This window comes from Artibeus jamaicensis, unplaced genomic scaffold, assembly GCF_021234435.1.
Source record: "Artibeus jamaicensis isolate MK-2021 breed Jamaican fruit bat unplaced genomic scaffold, CSHL_Jam_final contig_685, whole genome shotgun sequence".
Lineage (NCBI taxonomy): Eukaryota > Metazoa > Chordata > Mammalia > Chiroptera > Phyllostomidae > Artibeus > Artibeus jamaicensis.
The window spans coordinates 22893953-22918583 of record NW_026521924.1 but is presented as its reverse complement, the minus strand read 5'-3'; the positions used below and the strand labels follow the sequence as shown (position 1 = coordinate 22918583).

The following is a 24631-nucleotide window of genomic DNA, read 5'->3' as shown; positions in this document are numbered from 1 at the left end:
GCCTCGCGCGCTCTCCAGGTTCCCGCCCCCCGCCTGCGATCTATAGTGTGCAGGACCCCGCCCCGCCCCCTAGGTCCCCTGGACCCCAGCCCCGCCCCTCCCCCTTGGCCCCGCCGCGGTGTCCCGGGGGGCGGGGCCGCGCGCAGCAGCGTCTCTTAGGCAGGGGGCGCGAGGCAGGGGGCGGGGCGTCCTCAGCGTCGGCCAATCCACGCAGCGCTCACAACCATGCAAATATGAGCACAATGGAGCGAGCCCATCACTCGCCCCTGCAAGCAAGCTTGAAATGGGCTTCTACCTGAGCGGCAGCCAGACTGACCAATGACTCTATGTTTTGGGCTGGCGAAGCCCAATGATTTGGCAAGGAAGGCGGGCCTGAGCCGGGTTAGGGTGTCCTTGCAGGGTGTCTGAGCTAAACTTCACCAAATAATAGCTGTTTGTATTTTGGCTGCTGCAGGAGCCATTTTAGGTAAGTTCTTCTCTTAACTTTTTATTTTCCTCCCCGGCCTTGGGGGGCTGGCCTTGTCCGCGGGTCCTCGGCCCCGCCCCGCCGGCCGGGCTGGGGTGCCCCTATGAATGAAGTCGGGATGAGGGGCTGTGGTGGCGCCGAGGCCCGACCGGGCCGGGGTCCGAGCGGGGCCGGCGGCGGGCGGCCTGGCGGAGGGCAGGCGGCGGCCTGAGGCCTGAGGAGAGGGGGCCGGGCGCCGCCGCGCCTCGCTCGCGCTCAGGCCGCGCTCCGGCTTGGCGGCCGTCCTTGGGAGTGCGCCGCTGCGGACCGCGCGGAGGGGCGGGGGGTCCTGGCAGCCCCCAACCCTAGGCCTGACGGGCGGGGGCGGGGCGTGGGGAGGACCCCACGGGACGGGTCGGGGAGGGAACCCCCAGCCCGGCCGCGCCGCACTTTGGGAGGGGGTGACCGCTATTCTGCCGCCGCCCCCGCGCAGAAGTTGCTCTATTGGCGTCCTGCGTCGGTTTGCAGGGGTGGAGGAGGGTGGGCTGGTGCCAGGCTGCTGCTCCGGGAGGGGGCGGGAGCCCCGGCGCGTCCTCGGAGCGCGCACCCCTCCGCCCCCTTCTTACGCACTCACGCGCACTGGCCCCCAAAATTGGAACCCTGGAGGTGCCCAGCAACCCTACAGCCAAGTTTTATGCATTATTAGATTGCATGTTTGAGCTTTAAAAAAAAAAAAGGAATGTGTTCCGTTCAGGCTATTTATTTCCTTTGCTGTTGAGAAGTAACGAGTCTTTTGCTCCCAAATTTCCAGGGACATGCCTATCAGATTTGCAGAGGGTTGGCAGCGACTTGGATTTTAAAAAGACGCTATTAGGAAATCCCCTCACTAGTGAGATAATTGAAATTTGAGTTTGTTTGCAGCTTCAGTTTTATTTGATCCAATTAAAAATACATAAGCAGGCACTTAACATTTGTGTACCTAAAGTATTCCTAGTTTCAGTTATGACTGATGGGGCTGTGGTTTCGATGGTGTGGAATCTAATAAGTCAGTACGATTCAATTGTGAATTTATAGGCCTGTGTACTCCGAATTAGGGTTTATGGACCATTAGTAATCTGGCCAAGGTTTTTAGAGAATCCTTGGCATCTCCAGGTATCTTTGAGGCTGTATGCATTATTCCTCACCCCCTCAAAACTGCCCATTTCTGGCGTAAACATCCATGATCAGAGGAAAATACACATCTAAAAATTTTTTACAATTTTCAGAACGTTTGCACTACTGCCTGAGATTTCCTTGTTTCCCAAGTATCATAGAGGAACAGCATCCTAGTAGGCCCCAGGTTTTGACATACCTTATGGAGATACACTTGTGACCCTTAGAAAAGTCTGGACAGCAACCACTCGTCTGTGGCCCTAAAGCTGAGTGTGAGTTGTCTTTCTTACTGAGGATGTAGAGTCATTAATGGCGCGTTGAGTTTGTTGGTAAGCCAGATTGGAAAATCAGGTTGGCAACCTCAGGGAGGTAGTTTTTGTGAACTTTGTGGCTCCCTGGCAATAAAAGGAAAGTTTGAGATCCATGTATGATAAAATGATTAGGCATGAATTGTCAAGTAACATGGTTTATGCCAACCAGAACAGGTGGTTTCATGTAAGCCATGCGTGGCTGTAACTGCAGGCCTGGGAAAATGTGTAGTGATAAAATTATTAGTTTTGGACTTCTTTCTGTACCAGGGCAGTTTTCAAGATGAATTATGATGAATTATTTAAACATTTTTCTTGATTAATGGATTATTAAAAGCTATCCTGTATAATTTTTTTCTCCGTTTTGCTAACTTTGGGATGTCCCTTGTAGTAACCAGACTGTGACACAGTTCTTGCTGTAGTTTGGCCATGGGCAAAGTAGATCCAGAGCTTGTGTGAAGTTAGCTGTGTCTCATTGTGGTAACACAGTCTACCTGGAGTCACATCTTTTATACTGCAGTGATTTCTTTGCTTTTTACATTTGCCTCTTTTTTGTGATAGCACTGAGAACTCTTTCAATAGAATCACTTTTACCACAAGTTTTTAATATTCTGTGTCTTTATTTTCAATATTTATTATTAATATAGCTGGAAGTGCCCTGAACTCTTCAGTGTGTGGGAACCACACAAGAAGTTGAAAGACCAATTGGAAGTGAAATGGGGAAACTGTGACTAACACTGCTGCATTCCTGGAAAATCCTTCGGCAGTTAGTTTTTTGTATTTAGTGATTTACTTTTCTCATAACTACTTAAATACCAAAGAAAATCTGAAGCAGAATTGCATCTCTTTAGAAACCAGATCTCATTTGTGACTGGTGCCATTCTATTACAAGAAACCTATAGGAAAAACAGGCCCTTGGGCTACTGTGTTCTGGAGTTCTCTGATTTATAGAAGTTTCACTGGAGGTTTTTGATTTTCTTGGAAGTAGAGCTTTGCCCCCAAGCAGAGTTTATGGTTGTGCCCTCCTGTGGTAAACCCTGAGGGAAAGGGGTTTCACACCCTCAGCTCCATTCTCACTGCAGGTGCCTGTGTTTTTCAGCTGTTGTAGAAAGACTGGTTATGACCAGGTGGGGCCCCATGTGGACCACTCATGTTCTGAACTCTTTCGGACAGGTTTTAGGATTCAAGGATTCTGTCTGCAAAAGTATCTTTGGTATATGACAGCGACACCATCTAGGACAGGACGGTATCTAAATTGATTGAGGAGACTGTCTTCTCTTCTCCTTTCCTCCCCAGTATAGCAAGGTTTCAAATAGTTATATTTTTAATAATATTTAAAGTATAAAGTGGTTCTCTTTATACTTTCATTCCTTGTATGAAGCGTTAGTTTAATTTAGCTGAAGAGCTGCTGTGAATTTCATGGAAATGCCTGAATTCCCCTGTAGCAGGTTACTCTGGTAGTTCCCCCCCCATCCGTGGGGGTTATAATCCAAGACCCCCAGTGGATGCCTGGCACCTCAAGTAGTACCAAACCCTGTGTATACAGTTGACCCTTGAGCAACACAGGGGTTAGGGGTGCTTACCCCCTACGCAGTTGAAAGTGCACGTAACACTGGACTCCCCCTAAACTTAATAGCCTACTGTTGACCAGAAGACTTACTGATAACATAGCCTGTTAACACATATTTTGTATGTTATATGTATCATACAATGTATTCTTACAATAAAATAAGCTAGAGAAAAAGAAATGTTAAAATCATGAGAAAATACCTATACGGTATTTCTGAAAAAAATCTGTATAAGTAGAACAGTGCAGTTCAAATCCGTGTTGTTCGAGTCAGCTTTACTGTTTTTCCTTATACATACATACCTATGGTAGTTCAGTTTGATGAAACTGGCGTAGTAAGAGCTTGACAACAGTACTACAGTAGAGCAATTGTAGCAATATACTGCAATAAAAGTTATGTGAATGTGGTCTTTCAAAAATACTTCATTGTACTGTACTCATCCCTTTCCTTGCTTTTTAAAAAAAAAAGATTTTATTTATTTATTTTAGAGAGGGGAAGGGAGGGAGAAAGAGAGAAACTTCAATGTGTGGTGTGTGGTTGCCTCTCATGCTCCCTCTACTGGGGACCTGGCCCACAACCCAGGCTTGTGCCCCAGACAGGGATTCAAACCACTGACCGCTTGATTTTGCAGGCTGGCACTCAGTGCACTGAGCCACACCAGCCAGAGCTTTTTTTTTTATTCTTGATGATGTGCGATGATACAGCGCCCACGTGATGAGATGAAGTGAGTTGAATGATGTAGGCATTGTGACAGTGTGAGGCTACTATAAGGGTTACTTGAACATAAGCACTGCGTTTGCAATACGGACGGCTACTAAGTGACTGCAGGTGGGCAGCATAGGAGGGTAGCGTGTAGAGCTTTTATGTTGAATAAAAGGATGATTCGTATCCCAGGTGGGACAGCGGAACAGTGCGAGATTTTTATCACCCTACTGAAAATGGTGTGCAATTTAAACTTATGAATTGTTTATTTCTGGAATTTTCCATTTAATATTTTGGACTGTGATTGACTACAGGTAACTTGAAACCACAGGAAGTGAAACCGTGGATAAGGAGGGACTGATATATTGCAAACTCTTTGAAATATGTAAAACAATAGCTAGGGCTTAGATACCTGTTCTCTAGAGAACATCTTTGCAACAGAATGTGATGGAATACTTGTGAGGAATGTAAAAAGGAGGAGCATTAAATGAATACCTGGTGTGTGTGCAGCACTCAGCCAGGTACTGGGGCTGGAGATGAAAACCTATTCCTGTTTCCAGTGCAGCTCAGAGAAATGAAGTAACTTACTCAAAGCCATAAAGCTAGTAAATGTTAGAGTCAAAATTTGAACCCAGATTATCAGGATGCAAAGGGAATATTCTTTTTACAAACAACCCTCACTATAAAGATTTTTTTTTTTCCCAAAGCTGGGTATGTGGTCATGTTTTAGGGGCATGGCGCTACGTTAACTAACACACTTTGTGTATATTCTTCTGCACACACGTCCATTTCTCCTTGATTTTAATAATTTGTCACTGAAGAGGCATATTGGAGTAGAGTGAGGGTACCCTCTTCTTTCCTTGTCTCTCTAGGGCAGAATGGTCTTCCCAGGACGTGGAGTTCAGGCATAGCTTGGTATGGTGATAAAGTGCAGAGGGAGAGTGCTGTCACTTGTTCTTACCAACTTATTCTGGTTCACTTTGTGGAGGTATTGATACCCTCGTGAGAAATTCTGTTACTTCCATAAAAGTCCCAAAGGTAGTAAACTGGTAATTTTAAAATATCCATCCCTGTTCTCATTTCTGAATTAAATTATTGCATAAAATCCAGAGAAAAATATTTATTCTTGCTTATAGTACCTATATTAGTTGGTTTTATAGTTTGTAACAGGGATTCTTTACATCATCCTGCATTTATTTCTTATGTCACTTGCCATTTTTGAGACTTTTAGAATCTTCGATAATGTGTATGGCCTAAATAGCTCCTGTTTTGAGGAATTTTTAAATATTGCTGAACCCTTTTTCTTTCACAGTCACGATGGAGGACTTAAAATTTTTAGCAATGAAAAAGGCTTGATTTTTCAGTAGACTTCCATGTGGCATTTATCTGCTAGCTATTTCAGAAGAACTTAACATACTAGGATGTAATTTCAAGAAAATTGAAAAATAGAATTTTAAGATAACTTCAGGAAACAAATCAAACATAAGTACAGAGTGATGGATACATATTTGGACTTTTTAAGTAAGTAAAGGGAGACTTTTTTAAACTTTTCTACTCCTTTATTAAAGATGTTTCAACCCTTGGCTGGTGTGGTTCAGTGGGTTGAGCACCAGCCTGCGAACTGAAAGGTCGCCAGTTTAATTCCCAGAGAGAACATATGCCTGGGTTGCAGGCCAGGTCCCCATTTGGGGGTGTGCAAGAGGCAACTGATTGATGTTTCTCTTGCACATTGATATTTCTCTCCCTGTCTTTATCCCTCCCTTCCCATCTCTTTAAAAAATAAATAAAATCTTGAAAAGATTCTTTTAGAGAGTATTCACTGATCTAATATATTATTCTATCAGTAAATTTTTAGTATGTTTTGAATTATCTTGTGTACCATGTGACCAAGGTATTTTATTTTTGGAATCTCTGTATTTTTTAATTCTAAAATTCTCTATGTAAAAGGTTAGGCTTCAGATCAAAAGAAAGTGTAACAACTGTGGTGACATTGACCGTTAGTTCCTACCTGTTTAGGTTGAGGCTTTATCCTGTGCTTCATGGACTCCTAGGGAGTCTCTGGTATGTGAACTCTTCCAAACAGTATGCAGCGTTTTGCTTTTGTGCACGTTTTTATGGAAAGCAGATCCTTGTAAGACTTTTAGAGGGATGTGTGACTCCACTTTCCTCTCTTCTCCCCACCATCTCTTCTCATTTGCATGCAAAAACAATATTAAGGATCCTTGATTAGGTCGTTCCAAACACTTATTCTGTATGAGCAAAGTCTTGCCTGGAGGCTGACTTTTGGGCTTCATTTTGCCCTTTAGCAGGTTCTAGGGTTTCAGCCTGGATCCGTGTTGCCTGGGCTTGGGCAGTACTTCTGCAGCCTTGCTGGGAGCATACAGGCAAGAGTGCCCTCTGCCGCCCCCCCCCCCCATTGTCTTGCCTTGGGTATACTTGGCAAGCTGTTCCACACCCTTGCCTGGGCAGCCTGATGAGTAAAGGTTGGAGTGGGAGGCATGAGGGCAATTGCAAGACAGTCTTAGAGGGTCCTGGGCCTCAGTTTCAGCCATCTGCCTCTGCAGATGGGACTGGAGGGATGGCCATGGCAAAAGCTCCTGGCATCTCCTTGCTTTGAACACTACTTCTTATTTATTGCTACTGCTTCATTCAGTATGTTAGGAGGAAAAGGGTTTTCTGTAATACATTATAAGAGGAACAATGAAAAAGAATCCTTCCATTTTTATATTTTCCAGACTTTGTATAAGATGCCTTGTAACTTTTCTGTCAGTGTTGTGCATTTTAAGGGAATTTATCTTAAAATAAAGTTTAGTTGAATGTGTAACCTTATTTTACATGCATATGTCAAGTTCTACTGAACCAGGTGTTACTATAGGAAAAAGGATCAGATATTAAATTTGTTGGAGCCACATTTTCCAATTTACTCGGGTAAAAGGCAAGCAAATTGGTAAAACAAATTCTAGAGAGACAAGAAAATGCTAAGAGTGGTGTCTCTAGGAAGTGGCTGAACTTGAAGTTACCCTGGAGATTTTCATAGAAGTCCATTTGTGGGGCTAGAAGGGAAGTCGAAAATCTCTTTGGTTTGAGATGTAAATTGGGGGGAACACTTCAGCTTTAGGCAGTTCCTTCCCTAAGTATGAAAAGAAAAGGACTCTTTACTTTGAGTTCAAGGAAACCATCAGTATTCTAAGAAATCTTTCGCAAGATTATGTCCAGTAAGCTTGGTCCAGATCTTAGATTTTACTTACTGAAATACATTTTACATAATTTAACACAGAGAATTTATTAATGTTCATTGTGTATTTTGGCATGACACCCCTTGCAGTGTCAGCAGCCTAAATTCCACCATGGGTTAGCATGAAAAAGTCAGGCTATTGTGCTTGTTTACTGTGTGACAGAATTGGACCACCTAATAACTGACGACACCATCAGATTGCTTTTTTAAGCAAATCCTGTATAGTGTCCTTTTAAGGGACTCGGGGGTATTCCGCATAATGGAAATAACAGTTTTGCCTTGAGTTGTAAAAGTCCTCTGAGGAAATGATAGAGGATATGAAAGAGATCGGTAATGACCAGCTCCAGGGCTGCTCCGAGTCAGTCTGCAGATCCGTGCAGGTCTGGGCACTGTCGTGACCTGTCTGTGACAGGGTAAGTCCAGAACTGGAAAGGAAGCACTTAGGTGCTTTTGGAGATTTTTTTTTAGAAAAGTGATTTTTCTGTTGAATTTAATAATAAAAAATATAAGTTTGTAGTGATCCTTGTCTCATCTTTATTTTCATTCTTGTTTAAATTTTTTTCCTGGTAATCCATTTTTCTGGTATTTTATAAAAGTGTTGGTCTGTGATAGAATGGGAGAAAGCAGAAGCTAGTCCTTTACCATAGAGAGCGCTACTCAGGATGATGGGCAACATCATTGTTATCCTGGAGCTTGTGAGACACAGACATTTTTGGCCCCCATCCCAGACTGACTGAAATAAACTCCCTTGGGTGGGGACCCAGTAATCTGTGTTATAACAAGCTATCCTGGTGATTTCTGTGCACGTTAAAATTTGAGAGAGTGTTCTTCTAGATTATCATTGTCCGGCAGAACTTTGTGCTGTGGTGGGAGATGTCGTGTGTCTGTGCAGGACCTCTTAGTCACATGTGGCTGTCGAGCCCCTAAAAGGTGGCCAGTGTGAGTGCAGGACAGAATTTTCATTTTATTTACTGTTAGTTACATTTAAATAGCCACATATGGCTAGTAGCGTTGGCCTTTGCCAGCAACATTTTAGACGGTTTAGCTGCCCCAATCTCTTTCTTCGTTTAGAAAGGAAAATATGTTATGGGACACGACTACCACTTAGCCTAAAATGAGACTGAGCAAATCATTTAATAAAATTCAGCATTGTTTGCATATTTATATACTTACCTGCTTATATTTATATCAGAAAGTTAATTTGATGTTACGAAAATGGTATGATCAGAAGATAAATTTAGATCTGTGTCTTGTAAGGTGTGGAAACTACAAGGTAGCTTGTCCAGTGAGAGGCCTTATGACCCTTCATGGCCATGACTGATGTGCATGATGTCTTTCAGCGTGACTTCTGAGGCTGTGTTCCTCCAGGTAGAAGACAGGCAGGTTTTCAGGGCAGTGCTGTAGTTTTTCAGTTCTCAGTGTCAAACACTAGGTTTTGAGGGTCCTCGTTTCTTCAGTTAATGGAGACTTTTCTATGTAAAGTATTTTCGATTCTTCAGCTTACTTAGAAGATGACTCTTCCGTTTATAAAGGTAATCTTTGTTTTTAACAATAATCACGAAGTGTCCTTGAAAGATTGAGACCTATTTTCTGTCCCCAATATATTTAAAAATTGATTTGATAAAGGAAAGGATTTCTTTTACTCCCTCAGGGTTGTATATGCTTCCCTGCCTCCAGCCCTTTCTACTTGTACTTCAGATTTTAAACTCTAAATCAAGGATAACAGAATGGGAAGTTATTTTGTAATTGACAAGTAGAAGGACTATGGCTATAGAAGTATCCACATGTGTTGATAGAATCTTAGCTTTATAAAATGCATAATAAAATGAATCTTTCTAATCGTGCTGTAATTTTATTATTTGCCAGGTTTTAGGTTTTCAAGCAGGAGATTGTTAGTCATTTCAGCAGTGGCAGTGAGGGGTCCCGTGTGCTTTATACACTCGTAGAATGAGTCACAAGTGTTAAAGATTGTGGATAGGGCTGCAGGAATAACAGAATTGTTATTAATTATTGTTATTATTATTTTAATCCTCACCCAAGATAATGTTTAATGATTTTAGACAGAGAGGGCAGGGCGGGGGGAGAAACAGTGATTGGTTGCCTCCTTTACTGGGGATTCAACCCACAACGTAGGCATGTGCCCTAACCGGGAATCGAACCTGCATTGCAACCTTTTTGTCCTATGTCCTGACCCAACTGAGCCACCTGGCCAGAATGGAATAACAAAGTTATCAATGCTGCAGTGTCCATTGCTTTGTTTATGGCATGAATTAATGTTATATTGTCTTTTCTTGGTGTCCATTGAAAAACGGTGTTCAGACACCGTTTGAACCAAGACACTTATTTGACAGACACCATGAAGAGTGTCTATGGTGCTCAGGCAGAGGGAGGAAAGCTGTTTTGGTAGGTTGTGTGAGCTTGTGAGCAGGGGCTTCTGTTTAGCTGAAAATGCCACAGCCAGCACTGATTGAGGGGCTCATGCTTTGGGCTCCTTTGTCTTTCTCTGAGGGATTTCAAGTTACTGATTTATAGGCATCTGTTTGGATTACTGTTTTGGAGTCTTAAGGGCTTAGAAAACCCTGTCTGTTGGAATCGAAATCTGATAGTTGACAGATCCCAAGCTTAGAAGATGTGGAAGTTCCTTGCTTCAGGTTTGTACCCATCACTGTCACTGGTTCCCACAGCTGTGACTGGCATGGGTAAGAGGTGTTACTGAAAGACTGATTTCATAGCCGTGCCCCAATACCCGACTCCTTATTTGTGCATGGGAGTCATGCTCTGTTCACACTCACCCCTCTAACTGCAACATTTCATGTTAGCAAGCTCTCCCTGGGTACTCCCGACTTTCTTCCATGTTCACTCTTTTTTTTTTAATAATTAATTTTATTTAGTTATTTTTCAAGTACAGTTTTTTGTCCATTTTTCCCATCCCAGCCTCTCCCGCCCCTTGCTCCCCACCCCCCTCCCATTTCTACCCCCTTAAGTTCTCGTCCCTGTGTCCTTCCTATTTGTTCCTCCAAATCCCTCCCCCTTTTTCCCCTTAACTTCCCTTCCTTCTCCCCTTTGGTCACTATCCCCTTGTTCTCTATTTCAGTGTCTTTGTTTTTTTTTCTGCTTGCTTGTTTGTTTTGTTGTCCATGTTCACTCTTGAACTAAGCTTTGTTGCTACTATTATAGCTGTGGTCATGGCAGTTATTTCTAGTTCAAGACTTAAGCATTATCAGATTTCACACAATTCAGCATATTAAGTAGGTTCTTCTAAACCAAGGCCTCTTTCTGGCATCTCAGAATTGCAGAAGAGTAGAGTTGGGACTCCAGAGGCCATCTAGTCCAATTTTGTCATCTTATGGATGATAGAACAGAGTCCTAGTTATGTAAATATGTTTTGAGGCCATAGAGCTGGTCTATGGCCAAGTTAGGATTAGAATTCACTTCCTATCTTACCAAATACGATTCTTGCCCTACTGATGGTTAGGGTCCTCAGAACCCATGTAGAAGAATTTCCCTTGAGAACTTTTGGGGAAAAAAGATGGGGATTTGAGGTTAGAAGTAAATTTAGGGAAGTCTGCATACTTTTTTTTTCTTATGTTCTCCAAAATAAAATAAAGATAATTATCAGTGAAATTTTATGTGTCTTGAATGAGTAAGAATGAATGGTATACTATTTTGGTAGCTCTTGTTTACTAGAAACATTTGGCATGTCCTTCCCTTTTGGTAACTCTGTTTACTATTTTTTGCTTACTGGAAACTTTTTGGCATGTCCCTGTGTTATGTCATGGTGAAATGCTTGTAAATTCACCTTTGCTTCATTGCAAATAACAAGCATGATAGATTTTTTTCACATCTACACTTTCACTTTAGCTTTATGACATAGAGTTATTAGAATAGGTTTTTCCCAGACCCTTCAATAAGCATGATAATAATAACAGCAGCTGTCAGTCACCAAGTGCTTATTATGTGCCAGGTGTGATCCTAGGCTCTTCCCTGCTGTGGTGGTCATTAGGGCTGTTCACCAATATTCTGGGGGCATTGAGTGATTGTGTTTGTCCGTCATCTTGAAGTTGAGCATGGCCGGCTGTATGACTTGCTTTGGAAGTTTGAATGGAAGTGATATGAGACACTTACGGTTACATAGTGTAAGCAAGTAAGTCAGTGCTTTAAATGACTGAGTTTTTTAAATGGAGTTTTAACTGTAGCATAGCCAAGCCATCCTGATGAATATACATGGATTAGTATTGGTTCTGCTCATGGCTAAGTGATGATACTAAGCCCATTGTACAGTTTAGAAAATGAGACAGAGGAATCAAGTTGTCTATAATTGCAGGACTCGTGACCCAGGAAGTTTGAGCCCTGCATTCTCAAGCACTGTAGTTTGCTGCCATCCTCTATTTGGTGCTGTCTCAGTACCCACTTTTAAATACAGACTGTGGGCTGTGCCCATGGTAACTTCGTGCCAAAGCTTATGTTTACCTCTGTTTTATCCCTTCCTACAGCTGCCACTGAAGTTGTAGCTCCATGGGTGCTTGTCTCTTGATTTGTCCTTCCCACTGTGGTACTGAAAAAATCTTCCTTCCTTTTCTGTCATCTATTATCTGCATTTACCCCACTCTGGAATTCCGTCTTTCACGTGATAAGGGAAGGTTTTTGCTTTAAATATTTGCACATCTGTAATATTTTCTAAGCAAATTTCTCAGAAAGCCACTTTTAGGTTTATGAATAGGAGGCTGTCCAGCAATCATAAAGGCATTACAGCCAGTGGTTAAATGCACAGGTTCTACAGCCAGACCACTTGGGTTTGAACCCTAGATTGGCCACTCACTAACTGTGTGAACTTCTCCATGCCTCAGTTTGCTCATCTGCAAAATGGAGATAAAGAGTAATACCTATCTCAGATGGTTGTTTCAAGTATTAAATTGGTTCGTTTATGTAAAGCCTTGGAACATACCTGGCACATTACAAGCATGGTTTAAGTGTTGGATATTTTATTTTGTTTATCTATTTTTAAGTGTTGGATATGTGTGTGTGCATGCATGTGTATTTTTTTAATCCTCACCTGAGGATATACTTACTAATCTGAGAGAAGGCGGGAGAGAGAGACATCAGTGTGAGAGAGAAACATCAACTAGTTGCCTCCTATACATACCCTGACCAGATTGAACCTGCAACCTAGGTATGTGCCCTGATGGGGAATTGAACCCTCAGCCTTTTGGTGTGTGGGACGATGCCCCAACCAACTGAGCCACCTGGCCAGGGCTTCTTTATTTTAAAGAATCAGGTGTTATAGAGCCAAGATGAATGGAGATAGGTCATTATTGATCTTAATCTTTCTGATTAATATTAAGATATTAAAGGTTTACTACTGCCTTTAATTATTTTGTCCTTCTATTCAACAGGGATTACTACAAAACTCTACAACGTGCAATGCTCTATAAGCCTGGAAACTGTGGGCAGGGCTGGGGGTTGGGGGGTGACCTGGAGCTTGCCCTCAAAGAGTTTACAGTAAGAAGGGAGATAAGATACACTTGTACACAGATAATTGTGCCATTACAGTGTAGCCTGTAAAAGGTGTTACAAGACAAGAAAGATAAAGGGAGTTCAGAAAAGGGAGAGAGGGGGAGTCAGAAAAGGCTTAGAGTCAGACAGGACATGTATTAGGGTTTGGAAGGATAGGCAGCGTTTGGATGTGTAAAGACTGGGTGAGGTGGGCAGGAATAGGTGAAAGGAAGCATTACAGCAGGAACCTTTAAAAAAGATGTTCATTTACCTGTTCAGCAAATAGATTGGACATTTACTAAGTGCTAGGCACTGATACAAACCCTGAGCACACACAGTAAACAAAATGAAGTTTTGCCCTGACCAGTGTGGCTCAGTTGGTGTGTGTCATCCTGCAAAGTGAAAGGTCGCAGGTTTGATTCAGGGTCTGGTCACATGCCTGGATTGCGGGTTTATTCCCCAGTAGGGTTGTGTGCAAGAGGGCACTGATGGGTGTTTGTCTCCTTTGTCTCTCCCTACCCTCTCTCTAAAAATAAATAAATGGAAATTTTAAGAAACAAAAGCAAAGTTTCTGCTGTCATGGAGCTTATGTTCTGGTGAGTATTTGAATATGCAGAACCATAATGTAACAAGAGGTGATAAAGTAGGATAATGAGACAAAATGGATTTATAAAACTAAGAAAAGCACGATTAACTTCTAAGTGTTTTTTAGGGTGTCTTTTGAGGAAACTCAAGGCAAAGCTAAATGGCTTTTCCTCGGCAAAGGGCCCTATCTGAGCTGTTATCCAGGCTCAGGGTTCTCTGACTCTTGCTCTTGGCTTATCTGGATATTTTCCTTCTTTTGAGACTTGAGAACAAGTCCCAGTGTCTTCATGAGGCCTTCCCCCCATACCTGCCGGAAACACTCTTTCCGCTCTGCACTCCTGGGGTCAGATCTTGCCTATATTAACTAATTCGGCGTTTCGTGCTGAAGTGCCTTTCTCTTCTCATGTTGTTACTTGTTTACTCCACAGTAAATGATGGCCATTTATTTAGTAAGTAATTTTTGAACTTTTATTTTGTTTCAGCCATTACTAGGCACTGAAAACTTGAAGATAAATGCACAAGGTCTCTGTCCGTGAGGAATGCACAGTTTATTAGAAGGGATAAAAATGTAAACTGCTACTACAAACGTCATGATAAATGCCACATTAGAGCTATGTCCAAAGTTTTGTTCGAATGTAAGAAGGAGCAGACATCTACCTGGGGGGAGTGTTGCTTAAGGCTTTGGAGAGGAAGAAGCTTTAAAAAAATTTTTTTGAAAGTTGATTTGGAGTTTAATATTTAGAGACTGGGATTGGTGTCAGAGTTGGAGAGTCTTTTATATGTAGAGAGTGTCCGCGAAGAGATGGGGGCGAGTGGTAGTTCCTCGGGTGCTGGAGTGCAGTGCAGATGTATGGGGTGATGGTGGGCGGTGGTGCTGGAGGGCTTGGTGGGAGACACTGCAGAGCTCTGAAGATCAGGGGAAGGAGTCTAGAGTTGTTTCTGCCAGTGAGGATTCATCTGAGGTTTTAGTGTAGGAGAGCAGCTTGTATTCTACACTTAGCCCGCAGGGGTTGGATTACAGCAGTAGTGCTCAAACTTTGCTGCGTGTCAGAATTACCTGGAGAGTTTTCAAAAAACACCAGTGCCCAGGCTGCACACAATAAAGTCAGAAACTCTGGAGGAGAGAGGGGCAGGCTTTGGATTTTTTGATAACCTCCTGACGTGATTCCAGTGTGCACCCAAGTCTGAGGACGGAGAGGCCCGATGATGGGTTAATGATGTCTATTGCAATGGCCTGACTGGGATTTAAATTTTTGAATGGAGGCATTGGGACTGGGGACAAGGGAAGATGGAACCAGCCATTCTTATTTTTCTTTCGTATTCTGTATGTTTGTTGTTTCCAACAGAATTGCGACCCCCATGGGCGCAAAGTTTAGTCTTTGTACAATTCCTCATAGGGATTTGTACATAGGTTCTCAAATATTTGTCTCGATTAAAGTCAGTTTTCTTTTGTTCAAGTACTTAGTTGCATACTTAGGGCATTTTTATTTCATTTGCTTCTTTCCTTTTTGTTATTAAATAGAAATTCCTCTAGGGATGATGTAGACTGAGGTGAAACTTTTTGGTCTTCTTCATAATCCTGATTAAAGATTTAGGAAGTTAAAAATTGAGTAATTAAAACAGTAAGTCTGCATATGAATTTGGTTTATCAATATTGTCTCTCCTAAGTAAGTGTTACTCATAGCATTTGTGTAAAACCCATTAGTGCTAATGCACAGTTGATAAGTAAGAATCCAGATTAAGTATCTAGATTCTTAAAGTATTTTTAAGGTTCACCTTCCATAACATGTGGAAGGTGAACCTTAAAAATAACACCTGGATTCTTTAACTTGTTAATCTATGTAGTACTGCTCAGGAATTTGTTAGAGTGGCGTAGAGACTGACTTGGTTTGTGTACTTGAAATAATTTCTTTCTGCCAGTTAAGTTTATTTGTGAATGAAGATAGTATTTAAAAATGCTGCGAAGCTTTTTGTGTGTCAACTCTTCAGTCTCTATTCTAATGAAGAAGAGTTGGAATGTAGAGAAATTTAAAACTTTTTGTATTTGAAGGCATTTCTATGCACCCCCCCAGCCATTTTGTATCTTAAAAAGCACCAAACCTGCAGAAAGTTATGAGAATACCACCCTACACCCATCTCTTCTTTAACCTAGATTCACCAATTAACATTTTGCCAACTTGCTTGATAGCTTTCTCTGTCCATATACATATACTGGGTTTTTTTTTAAGCCATATCCTTTGAGAGTTCCTCTTGGACGTTGTCACACTTCACACTAAATACTAAATACAGTTGAATCTTTATCCTGTGAGGAAAGACACGTAACTCTGCTACAGTTTATATTACTCAGGAAACTTGATACGAAACCACATGAAACGTGTAGTCCATACTTAAAGTCAGCTTTTTTATTTTTCCTGATCTAGAATTCAGTCAAGGATCACACGTTGTATAAAGTCGTCACGTGGCCTTACCTTTTAGGTGCACACGATGATGCTCCAAACAACTGAACCACGCAGCCAGGGCTAGTTCATGGATTTTACTTTTTAAAAACACTATTAAGAACCTCCCTACCTCTTTAACATTCCAGTGGCTATGTCCTTTTGGGCCTTTACCCTTCTTGCTTTACATTCCTTCCTTCGCAAATGACTTCTTTCCTGTTGTTTCAACTCTCGATGGGTCTAAAATCTTTGTTTCTATCTCCACCCTCTTCTGTGCTCCAAACCCTCATTTCTAGCTGCATGCTCAGCAGCTTTACCTGCCTGTCCCGTGTGTAAAACTTACCTTTTAGTGTAGACCTGAGCACTGGTTTGAGTATTGGGTGGGGTGCAAATGAGACCGCGTTCTACCGGGGTCTAGGAGCATTGGCTCCTGTCCTTTGCCAGTTCCCGCCCTTCCAGACGACCCCTCCCACATCTGCCAAGGTGAACCCAAGGCAGTGAGGCCCTGCCAGCAACAGCTTTTCTGGCTAAATATGGAGTCTTTGGAAGTTAGGCTTCATGAAAGGAGTTTTTTTCCTCTACTTTTTTCCCCAATTATTATATATTCCCCTGAGGAACCTCTTTAGACTATATTTTTGCATTATTGACCTTTTACCCATGAAGTTTTAATACCGATAATACAGTGTTTATGAGTGTATATCTGCTTAACACATAAATGAGATAAGATCTTTTAACCCCCAAGAACCATTTTCGTCTCCTTGGGGTTATATTGCCCCTTTGAAAATGCGTGTTTTAACCTAGAGACGAAGCAGGCCAGAGTCTGCTTGCTATCCCTCTTAGTCACAGGTAGTTTACTGAAGACGCATATCTGACTGCTAAACTAGAGGTTTTTAATCTTGTGTGGCCATAATAGGTTGTGTGCAGTATACACACATATGTGGTGCAAGGGTTTCATACTCAACGTTCATTCTCCTACTTGTACTTGTTTTATTCTGTTTTTAAAAAATAGCTATTGAGATAATACATATTCGTAACATTTACCTGTTTTATTGTATATATATTTTTAATTTAAAAAGAAATGCTGGTCATGACTAACTGACTTGTAAAAGCTGGACAGCCAGCAAGAAGAGCGCTGCCTTAGGTGTAGCTGGTCTAGAGACTACCCATTGTCCACCTGAGGGGTGAAAAGAAAGAGGTAGGCAGGGTCCTCATCTTGAACCACTGTACTCACTGTAGTCATTGGCCTTGGTTTCAGGAATACCCTTGAATCTCGACCATACTGGCAGTTTTGCTCTTTGGGATGGAATAAAGGATGGGGGGCTCATGGCAGGGAAGGTCTGTGATGAGCTTTTTTTTTTTTTTAATATTTTTAAATATTTTATTTATTTATTTTTACAGAGAGAGGAAGGGAGGGAGAGAAACATCAATGTGTGGTTGCCTGTCACATGCCCCCTCCTGGGTACCTGGCCCACAACCCAGACATGTGCTCTGACCGAGAATCGAACTGGTGACCCTTTGCTTTGCAGTCTAGTGCTCAGTCCACTGAGCCATATCAGCCAGGGCTGCAGTGGGCTTTTTAAGACCACAAGTAAAACTTCTCTGGTGACTGTGGAAGGGTGCGCCTTCCAGGAAGGTGAAATGGACATCCTCATCCTCTGATTTTAGTGCCAGCATCCCCTCTCCCTTTTCAAATAAGGAAGAGATTAGAAGAGGGGTGGGGTGGGGGGAGGGAAGGTTGGTCTAATGTTAGATAGTGGAGCTGGAAATTTTTGAAATCTTCATTGCTTAACTGGGTTTCTCTATAAAAATATTTGAAAGTGACTGTAGAGATCTGTGTATATGATCAATTTACTGTCATTAATCTGTTCAAAGGTGAAAGAGCACTGAGGAAATGAAATAGGAAACTACGTTTTCATTAGGAAAACTGGAAGAGGAGAGGGTTTTAAAAATGAGGTGCAGCTTTGTTTTGTTGGGGTGTATTCATGGTGAGAGGGAATCCCTGCATATAGCTAGGGGAATTAGCCGTGTGCAAATGGAAGTGTAAAAAGGCTCAGAGTGCCAGGCAGGACAGGAATATGATGGACCAGGTAAAGCCCAGGCATCCCCATCCCATCCCAGAGCAGCAGAATAATTAGAGCAAACATTTATTGAGTGGTTACTGTATGCTAGGTACTAAGCATTTTATATTTAGTCTCATTTAATCCTTTAAAACTCTGTGAGATTGTAGGTTGTGTTATTACTCCCCCTGTTCATTTTACTGATGAGAAAACTGAAATTAAGGTGCAGGGAGGTAATGAACTTGTTTAGGGTCACACAGTTACTTCTTCTTACATGTAATGTCATGTAGGACCTTGGAGACTCTGCCTTGAAGTGGATGAACCTGCTGCTTCTGGGACCATGTCTGCTGTACTGTACCTCTCTCTCCAGGAGCACAGGCCACCTAGCAGTCCCATACTCTTCACCCTCTTCATTTAAGTCATTTAGTCTCCAGCTTGCCTCTGAAGTTCACTCTTAGAGGCTGGTGACTACCATACTAAAAATAACGTTGTCCTAGAGAATATTTATAGTTTTTTTCACTCCCTCTTTTGAGTACAGACTGTGCCTTATCTGGGAATACCACTTATTTTAGGACTCTGTAATTGGACATTCAAATGGTAGGGCTTGTTTGCTGGTAGTCATATTTCAAGTCAGTTCAACAGACATTTGCATGCCTCCCCAGTACCCTGCCATGCACTAGGTGCTGGGGGGAGAAATGCGATCAGTCTAGAAGTGTAATAATGTCAAAATAGATGTGACCAGTATTTAAACTGCAGTGAAACAAAGTAAGTAGAACGGTCAAAGGAACATAGAGGAGGGTGGGAAGGTTTCGAAGTTCCCAGAAGAGTTAACATCTGATTTTGGTTTTGAAGGATGAATAGGAGCTTGCCAGGTAGGTAGACAGTTGCAGAATAATTAAGTGATACTTGACAGAGGCTTCTTTCTGATATTGTTGTCAGTGTTTCTAGATTCTTAATGTAGTAGAAAGAGCTTCCAGTTGCAAAATTTCCTTTTTTCTCCTAGTATCTTTTTTTTTAAAGATTTTATTTATTTATTTATTTATCTTTAGAGGGGAAGAAGAGAGGGAGAGAAACATCAATGTATGGTTGCCTCTTGTGCATCCTCTGCTGGGAACTGGCCTTCAGGGGACCGGTCTGCAACCCAGGAATATGCCCTGACTGGGAATCGAACCTCGATTTCTCCTAGTACCTTAAAATGCCATTGGGTTCCTGAGCCTCAGCAGTAGAGCTGCTCACCTAGGGATTACGCTTGGGGCCAGTTTTAGGAGGGAAGTCCTCCCCATTTAGCACTTGCAGGCACGCTGCAACTTGGGGCAGAAGTGAGTTTTCTGCTTATGTGAGGGAATGATGGTGTTCCCTAACCCAGCTTCAGTTTAAGACTTGGATTACAATTGCTTGCCGAGACTTTTCTTGTGTGAAAATAGTACACTGATTATTGTTATTCAAAAATTGTTTAGGCATTCAACCACAACATTAATTGAGCACTGACTTTTTTGGATGGAGAGTATGTTAGGACCATACATAGAAATAGGGTTTTTCAATATAACATGCGTTCAGTGAAGTGGAGAGGTTTCAAGTGTGCTGCTTGATGGATTTTTTTACATGTGTGTATATACCTGTGTAACCACTACCTTCAAGATTAAGATAGGGAACATTTCCAGCATCCCAGAAGGTTCTCTTGTGTCCCTTCTCCGATAATACCCATACTCCCTTCCTTCCCTCCCCCTGCACTATTCTGACTTCTGTCATTCAAGATTAGTTTTGCCTGTTCTTGAACTTTATTTAAATGAAATCATACAGCACGTATGTTTTATATCTGGCTTCTTTACTCAACTTTGTGATTATGAGATTCATCCAGATTGCCAGGGAGCAGTGATTGCCAGACACACTGTTAGAAAGAGACCCAGACTGACCCCGTATCAGTTATGCCATTGAAATTCAGCGTGCATTTATTGGTGGCATTCACTTACTCAGTACACATCTGCAAGTACCGTATACCAGGTGCTTTGCAAGGGCCTGGGGCTCAAAGATTAGTAAGTTTCTGCCACCAAAAAGCTTTCAGACTTATGAAGGAAACATCACTTTGGGAAGAAGCTTTGAGGAGGAAAATGTTGGTGTGTAAGTTTGCAGTCTTAGGCTGGAGCCATGGGAGACAACCACTTGGGCGAGTGGTTGTAATGTATCATTGTGGAGAAGGCAAGGGATGGGAGCGAATTTTGGCGGTGGTTGTGGAGCTAAGGAAAAAGCAGCCAGCGGTACGTAACTGTTGATGTTGTAGAAGACTTTTATGAGGTTAGATGAAACTATAGAGATGCTTATTATGACTGTGGCATTTTTTCCCCGATAATTGAGATGATTTCAGATGTCTCATTAAGCCATCAAAAATTCCCTAAGGGTAGCTTTAGATGCAGCATCTCTTCCTTAATCAGGGGATTTTGTAGCAAAATGTGTTTCTGGTTGTATCGGTTTGCTGAGGCTGCTATAATAAAATACTAGGGACTGGGTGGCTTACATAGGTATTTATTTTCTCACAATTTCAGAAGCTAGAAGTTTAGATCAAGGTGGCAGGTGTGGTTTCTTCTGAAGCCTCTCGCCTTGGCTTGCAGTCCTCTTCCTCACCGTCCTCTCACTTGGCGTTTTCTGTGTCCTAATCTCTTCATAAAAGGTTACCAACCATACTGGATTAGGGTTCACCCGTGAAGACCCCATTTTAACTTAGTCACCTCTCTAAAGGCCCTGTCTCCAAATATAGTCATGTGCTGAACTACTGGGACTTGGAGCTTCACTTCAGCCTGTGAATTTGGGGGTGGTGAGGTGGGCACAGTTCAGTTCAAATAGCCAGGTTTCAAACCTGCTCTGACCTTATTGGGCTGTCTGAGGGGTGCTACTGGAAAAAAGCAGCGGTCAGAACAGGGTCAGGACAAGCAGGTGGCAGTGTTGTAGACCCAAGTCTGGTGTGACCCTGTGGGGCCGGGGCTTGCTCCTTAAGTGCATTCTCTGAGTTTACAGTTCTGGTCTGTGCACACACACCCTCGAGCCTTGGGTGATCTCTCTGCCACTGTTAAGACTGTGTGATGTTTTATCAATTAATAAAGATTGAAAATAAGGAATAAGAAGTACCTAAACCATAAACACATCACAAAGGAGATAATTTCCTAACTCTTAATAACCTGTTCCAGTGCCTAACAAACTGTACCCACCTCTCTTGCCATTTAACCCTTTTGTTTGATTGGGGCAGAGTCAAACAGCCTTGACATTCTGCTTATCAAAACATTTGAATACCAAAGAGCTGTTTCTAAGTCAGATCACATCAACCTTCCTCCTCTGTGTGGGTAGGCAACTGTTTTCTCGAGGAGGATTTTATTTTGGCTTTTCTATTACGATGGCCACCTAGTGGGTAGAGGGTGGGGATTTTTCTTTCTTTTAAGGGAGTCTTTTTTAAGGAAGTGATTTTAGATTGTTTTAAACTTGTTTCATTGCAGACAGAAATCTCATGAGGATGAATTTCTGAGGGGCTGCTTTTGTTTAATCTGCACTGGAATTCTGTGGCAGCAGATACGGCTTGTATAGGTACCGGGAACTGGAAAACTTTGGTTTTCAGTGTCATGGTGTTTATTCTAATGGTGTATATCCTAGAGTCACTTTAAGGCCCTTTCCCAGAATTAGAACTTTAAAGCTTCTTGGCTATTAACATGCAGAACTCATGCAGAGTTGAGTTAGATGGCATTAGCTTTCACCCACTCGTATTAGACCCAGCCTACTGTGAACAGAGGATCTCAGAAAGTCACGGCATGCCCATTTGTTTTCACAGTGCATCTGTACAATTGCCAATGCAGTTCCCTTGCCTCCTTGTTCCTCTCAACTGCGGGCTGGTTGGCTATGAACTTGCGAGGATGGTCTGGGTCAGAAGTAAGCATTTAAAAATCTTTGAACAACAGTCACAGGTAGTGTGTGCTGTGGCTCTAATTTCTGTCTAAATTAATAATACTTGTGTTACCTTTAACTTGCCTGGCTGTTTGCTGAGGGATGAAGTTCTTTTAACAAATAACTATGGAGTCATTATAAATTCTTTTAACAAGAGGTAAGTTCTTTGTTTGAAATGGTCACAGTTCAAAAGCACACCCAGAATTTTACTTAATTTTTTAATACATTTTATTGATTATGCCATTACAGTTGTTCTATTTCCCCCTTCATTCCCTCCCACCCTGCACACCCTCTCCCCCACCATTCCCCCCCTTTAGTTTATGACCACATGTCCCAAGTTCTTTACATTCTATATTTCCCATACTATTCTTGCCCTCCCCCCTATCTATTTTCTACCTACCATCTATACTACTTATTTTCTGTACCTTCTCCCCCCTTCTCTTTTTCCCACTCCCCTGTTGCTAACCCTCCATGTGATCTTCATTTCTATGGTTCTGCTCCTGATCTAGCTGTCCTCTTAAGTTTGCTTTTGTTTTAGGTGTGGTTGTTAATAACTGTGAGTTTGCTGCCCTTTCACTGTTCATCTTTTTTATCTTCTTTTTCTTAGGTAAGTCCCTTTAACATTTCATATAATAAGGGCTTGGTGATGATGAACTCCTTGAATTTGATCTTATCTGAGAAGCACTTTTTCTGTCCTTCTATTCTAAATGAGAGCTTTGCTGGATAGATCAATCTTGGATGTAGGTCTTTGGATTTCATGACTTGGAATACTTCTTTCCAGCCCCTTCTTGCCTGTAGGGTCTCTTGAGAAATCAGCTGACAGTCTGATGGGAACTCCTTTGTAGGTGACTGTCCCCTTATCTCTTGCTGCTTGTAGAATTCTCTCCTTCATTTTAATCTTGGGTAATGTAGTTATGATGTGCCTTGGTGTGTTTCTTCTTGGGTCCAACTTCTTTGGGACTCTCTGAGCTTCCTGGATTTCCTGGAAGTCTATTTCCTTTGCCAGATTGGGGAAATTCTCCTTTATTATTTGTTCAAATAAGTTTTCCACTCGTGGGTGTTCCTCTTCCCCTTCTGGTACCCCTATAATTCGGATGTTGGGACGTTTAAAGATGTCCTGGAGGTTCCTAAGCCTCTCCTCATTTTTTTGAATTCTTGTTTCTTCATCCTTTTCTGTTTGGTCATTTTTTTCCTCCTTCTGGTCCACTCCTTTGATTTGAGTCCCAGTTTTCTTTCCATTACTATTGGTTTCCTGTGCATTTCCTTTCATTTCAATTAGTTTAGCCTTCATATGTTCCTCTAATTTGTGACTAAAATCAACCAGTTCTGTGAGCATCCTGATCACCAGTGTTTTGAACTGTGCATCTGAAAGTTTGGCTATTTCTTCATCGCTTAGAGTTATTGGCTCTGGCATCGCTTAGAGTTATTGGCTCTGGGGCTCTGAGTTGTTCTTGAGCCATGTTTTGATCTGTTTGTACCTGTTAGGTATGAGGAGCAGAGCCTTAGGTGTTCACCAGGGCGGGGCCACCCAGGTTGCTGGTTTGTGACGCTGTATGTGGGGACGGCGTCAGAGAAGGAAAATGGTGGTCCCCTCTGCCGCTTCCCGCTGCTCGGGCCTGTGAGGTCCGTCTCACTGCTCGCTCCTTCACCGCTTTATCTGCACATGAATGTGTGACCCCAGTCAGCCCTCAGTGGGCCCACCTGCTACTCCACACCTGGGATCCGCCCATGGCTGCCGGTGCACCTGGGTCCCACGCCCAGGTCAGTCTGGTGGATCTTTCCTGCCCGACCCCACTCTACGGCTGGCTGTGCCCCTCTTACCGGTTTGGCTGAAGGGTTCGTTGTTGTCAGACTTCCGTATAGTTCAATTTTCTGTGGTTTGGCTGTGTTTTTGTTGCTAAAACCTTTTTGTTTTTAAACCTGGTTGTGCGAGAAGGCACAGTGCTTCCACCTACGCCTCGATCTTGGCGGAAGTCTCCAGAATTTTACTTAATTTTTAAAGAAACAAAACTGTCATTTTCAAAGTTCTGTTTAGGACAACAGCATTTCTTAGACCTCCAGCAAATTAAATGTTTTAACTTTCTAAATATTTGTTTTGGTTTATTTTGTTTTCTGCCATTTTGTTCTATTCTGCCTTTCATTTGACTTTATTCACCTTTTTTTTTGTAAATCATTGCTTTCTTCTTTTTTATAAACTAGGTAGATAATATTGCTTTAGAAAACAGTGGTTTAGCTGAAAATATGCTGACAGAGCTCCAAAGCTTTGGATGTAGAAACCTGCAGTGTCTGGGCCTGCAGCAGACCGATCTGAAATTCTGTGTGCCTTGGAAGAGTGGTCTGGCGTTTATTGCCACCTTCTATCTAGGGAGATCCTTGAGCAACTGCTGCCATATTTTTTAGACATGTCTTCTGACTTTCATGAATCCCCCCCCTTTTATTTCATTAGAAATATTTCAACAAAATGATTCAGATAGTATTCTCCCTCTTGAGTGGAGAAGGGAGGGATAGGATGCACAGGTCATATGGCATTGGAGAGTGGATGCCCCCAGTGTGGTGTGCCTTTGCTCCTAGAGACGTTTCTAATCTCGTGTTTTCGTTAAGAGTCTTTGAGTTGCAAGAAACAGAAATTTAAGCCAAGTTAGTTCAGAAAAGTGGTATAGAGTAGTATAGTAGATTGAGTGATTGGCCCCAATTCTTGACTGCCCTGTAGCAGTGTTTCACGTCCAT

At 42.3% G+C, this 24631-nt stretch overlaps 1 protein-coding gene across 3 annotated transcripts in view; it reads left to right on the top strand.

Moving 5' to 3' along the window:
- The first annotated feature begins 349 nt into the window (after window positions 1-349).
- CHD6 (chromodomain helicase DNA binding protein 6) overlaps window positions 350-24631 on the top strand; it is a 172369-nt gene continuing 148087 nt past the window's right edge. The window contains exons 1-2 of one of the 3 annotated variants that reach the window (XM_053671404.1): window positions 350-466; window positions 21792-21889. The gene's annotated coding sequence lies outside the window, so the exon portion shown is untranslated. The other 2 variants (XM_037164551.2, XM_053671403.1) reach the window with 2 other exon arrangements.